This window comes from Terrapene carolina, unplaced genomic scaffold (genome assembly GCF_002925995.2).
Source record: "Terrapene carolina triunguis isolate 2854851 unplaced genomic scaffold, T_m_triunguis-2.0 Scaffold638, whole genome shotgun sequence".
In the NCBI taxonomy this organism is placed as follows: Eukaryota; Metazoa; Chordata; order Testudines; family Emydidae; genus Terrapene; species Terrapene triunguis.
The window spans coordinates 676,554-680,995 of NW_020664989.1; the positions used below are offsets into that span (position 1 = coordinate 676,554).

The 4,442-nt window shown below is 51.2% G+C and overlaps 1 non-coding gene across 1 annotated transcript; it reads left to right on the forward strand.

Annotated features, from left to right (window-relative positions):
• Nucleotides 1-4,034: 4,034 nt before the first annotated feature.
• Nucleotides 4,035-4,106, forward strand: TRNAE-UUC. Its single transcript has one exon. It is a non-coding gene; the product is annotated as a tRNA-Glu (tRNA).
• Nucleotides 4,107-4,442: the final 336 nt, after the last annotated feature.

The window sequence follows — 4,442 nt, forward strand, 5'->3', positions numbered from 1 at the left end:
TGATTGTTCTAAATTTACTTTTAAATGTAATATGTGGCTGTAATTGGAGTCAGTATAGATTTATCTTTCTTTATATAACAATTAGATACAGTGTTCCTGTCAGCAAATTTCTAAGTTATTTTCTGCAAAAGACCCCTACAGTTTTCAGGTGCCTCAGTAGCCCCTGGAATCACAGTTAAAGTTGCCCCCCTCCCCAAAATCTGAAATGGCCCCTGGTGAGCCAGGAGCGGCCACAGGGCTGCAGGATATCTGGGGCTCCAGCAAGATGCAGCCCTCATGTGAGAGTGCAAAGCCTGTCTTGAGCTGCAGGCAGAGCACCGGGCACCACAAGCCACAGCAGCAGCGTAGAAGTAAGGGTGGGAATGGCAGCCAATGATTTTAGTTTACTGTTCATTTACTGTGTGGTGTTATCAATAACTAACACGTTATGTCATATAGAATCATCGTATGCTAAATAGAAAATAGATTGATCAGTATATAGAGAGAATAATCATGTATTAGGTATCTAAGTAAATAGGGTTGAAATGCAAGGCCTGTAGGCTGAGACCTGCACGATTTTAGCTTAGCTATTTTAGGCCTTGGAGCTAAGAAATGCAGACATAAGTAAATGACCGAGGAATAACCCGATGCCCTAAGATTATGGGAAAAAAGGTACCAAGTGGTAACAGGGTGAAAAATTAGCCGGAAGATTAATTTTAAATAAAAAAATTCTGTAAAGACACCTCTGTTTCCAAATGTGCCTTAACCACAGGACACAGGTTGTGCATCGATGCTAATGAGGTATAATCAGAATCACATTATAAAAAGGGGGTGCCCAGAGCAGGAAAATTGAGCTCCCTATGGGAAATTCCAGCAGAAACCATCCCTCTACTGATGATCAATCCATGAGAGACACATCAGACCCTAATACTATTGTTCAGGATGTGAGTAGAACTATAGTTGTAACTTTTGCATAGGTCTTTTTAGAATTTCTATATGCTTGGGTATTCATAACCTTAATTGTAACTTTAATAACACTTGTAAAACAGACTAGAGCTTGTACTTATGAATGTCTGTGTGGTCACTACCCTTAGTCGTTATGTGTCCTAGAGACTATACATTTGAAGCAAGTAGCAGAGGCGACTTTCACTCTGTTAAGCTTGAAACTGTAGCCACCAGAGCCAAATCCACGGTGGTGTAATGCCACATTACAAAATGCACTTTAAATAAAATTAAAGGCTACACAATCCACCACATACCAGGCCACCCTTACTTCTGCGCTGCTGCTGGTGGTGGCATTGCCTTCAGAGCTGGGCACTCAGCCAGCAGCTGCTGCTATGAGGCCGCCCTGCCAGTGCTTAATTTGTGCCAGGGCTGAGCTCTGGCACTTCTTTCAATAAAAATTAAGCTCTAGAGGGAGGCATCAGGGTCTGGACATGATGGTGGGGAGCCCGTGAGGGTCAGGGGTGATGGGGGGCACCAAAATACAAGTTCACCCAAGGCGCCATTTTCTCTAAGGCCAGCCCTGGAGCTGGATATGGAGGAGGGGCATATCCCCTAAGGCAGTGGTTCTTGACTAGGGATCCCTAGAACTCTGGGGGCCTGCAAGCAGGTTTCAGGGGGTCCTCCAAGTAGGGCCAGTATTAGACTCGCTTGGGCCCAGGGCAGAAAGCCCAAACCTCACTGCCTGGGGCCATTAGCCCTGCCACCAGTGGCTGAAGCCAAAGCTTGAACAATTAGCTTTGCAGGGGGCCTGTCACATGGGGCCTCAAGCAATTGCCCTGGTTGCCACCCCCTAACACCAACCCTGGCTTTTATATGCAGAAAACCATGCATATGCAGGGCAGTGGAGTTTTTATAGCAGGTTGAGGGGCCTTAGAAAGAAAAAGGTTAAGAACCCCTCCCTAAGCCTCACTGGTGGGTGCCCCCTCTATATCTCATAGCAGCCGCTGGTTAATCAGGTCAGGCTCCAGCACTGGGATTCTGGTCCATTTTCCTAGCCCCACCTAGGTGGGTTGTTTCCTGTTCCACAAATTAGAGCATTTCCACATTCTAACCTCATGGGTCTCTTCCTAGAATGTAAGCCACATATTAAACAAGTCCCAATAGGTTTGCTACACCCTGGCCTCCTCCCATTCTCCACCCTGTGAATTTTTTGACAGACTCCAACCTCCATACCAGACTGCCCAAACCTCCCACCTCCGGTGTATTTACTGTCCATCTCCCTCCAGCAGGAACCCACCAGTAATCCCCCGATAATCCCTACCTGAACTGGCTCCTCTGCAGCCATTTCTCTTTCCTGTCCCATGAGAGGATGGAATGAGGTGGAGCAAAACATGGACGTCATCCTGCAGCCTGGCAGGGCGAGAAGGGCAGTTGTGGAGGTTTCAGAACAGGCTGTAGTTAATTTCACCTCACGATTCCCCCAGGATCTTTCCCTGCAGAGACACATCCTAGATTCTGCCATGCTGGGAACATGCTTGATCTCTTTATTACAGGGTAGACCTGGCCCCTCCTGCCAGGCTAAGCCCACAGAGAGATTTTTCAGCCTCCCCAGTAATAAAGTCTCTGAACAAAACGTTAGAAAGGAGCAGAACCAAAGGGGCTGGGCAGGCTCCATAGGGGACACTGGCTCTTCCCTTTCCCTCCTGTTTGGCCATGCCCTGTTTCTGGCAAAGAATGGCCACCCCATCTGCACCCCAGAGGCAGCCATGTCTGCGGGCTCCCCCAAAGAGCACCTACTAACTACCACCCACTTTGGGGGAATGACACAGGACAGCAAATTCCCACCTAAACAAGGACAAATTGCTTCAGATAAAATGGGTCGGGTTAACATCCCAAATCTGTGGAGAATTTAAATGGCCATTTGAGAATTACAGAGAAAATAGGGCAAAATAAGAAAATAGAGAGTCAATGATTTTAGGAAAAACGAGGGAATCTCCTTGGAGTTTTTAGCCATACGTGGTGAGGGGAGAGAAAAGGGGAAGAACTAGAGAGAATTGTTTCAGTATTTGAGAGGGAAGTGGCACAAACAGGGAAAGGATGCAAGTATCTCACCCCCCCGACTCTCACACACTTCTCCCCCTGGACTTTCCTGGCTGCACAGAGCACGTTCAATCCCCCACGTGTCCCACTGCCCTTCCCCTCCCTGCAACTCCGGCTTCTCCCCCCCGCCCCCGCCCCCGCCACCTCCAGCCACACAAAGGGGAACCCCCGGGCCCCAGTCTCTGTCCCCACCTGAATCTCAGCGGGGCCTGGGGCAGATCCTGGCTGCAGCAGAGACCAGCAGCTCCGCTACCGCTCAGGCAGCTCCAGCGCTGCTGGCAGCACATGTACAACCAGGGAGCAGATCCCCGGGGGCTGCAACAGCTGCGGATCCCCGGGGCAGAGACTCACTTTCCTGCCCCTCCCTCGCACTTCCCCCGGGGGCTCTCTCACCTGGAGTCTCTGGCGCCGGAGCTGATGGGGACAGAGTCGGGGGCTCTAGGAGGCTGGTTCCCCTGGAGAACGTCCCAGCTCGCCCGGCGCGGCAGGGAAGGAGCTTTAATGATGAGATCTCCCCAGCACAAACCCCGGGGAGCAGCAACTGTTCGGCCCGGGCTCCTGGATCACACGAGGCAACAGCAGAGTCCGGTCTGTGCCAGAGACGAGCCACCCGGTCTCTGGGTTTTGTTCCCCCGGCTCCTGCCTCCTTCTTCCCAGCACCCACCGCTCCCAGCTGCTCCCTTCCTGTGTCTGCAAATACCACCCCGGGGCGGGATGCAGCACTCGCTGGGGCTGTCTCCAGTTGCTTAAGTTGCCTGCATCTCTGTCCACCTGGGCGGTGGGGAGAGAAGATGGGGGCAGGGAAAGAAGGACTGCTTGGATGCGGGGCGGGGGAGGGTTGTACCAGAGGGAGTCAGAAGAAGTTGGGCAGCAGAGGCTCAGGGAAATTGAGGGGAACCCCTGGGGTGTCCCAGTGTTGGCCAGGGTTTGTACAGCACCTAGCGCAATCCCCGCTGGGTGGCGCTGCTGCTCTCATGAGGGGTTGGCTTAGCGAGCTGCAATAATAACAGTCCCATATGGTCTAGTAGTCAGGATGCCTGGTTTTCACCCAGGTGGCCTGAGTTCAATTCCTAGTGTGGGAATAGTGTAGAGCGTTTGCTCAGAGGGGAGGCAGGAAATGAAAGCAATGGGGAGGGATCCTGCCAGCAGGGGAGTTGGGCAGTGTTAGGAGGGGATTCCAGGAGTGGGGGGCACTGGTCTGGGGGGAGATGAGGGAAGGATCCCAGCAGTGTGGGAAGTGGGCAGCATGGAGAGCACAGGAGTGGGAAGAGTGACTGTGTCCCTCTAAACCCACCAACTGCAGACTTGGAAGAATTATGTTTGTTGGTAAATGTCAATTTCTGTGTAAACACACAACCAAAATGGCAAAATATTTACATCGATAATAATCAAAATTGACAGACGGGCAAAGTAAGAAA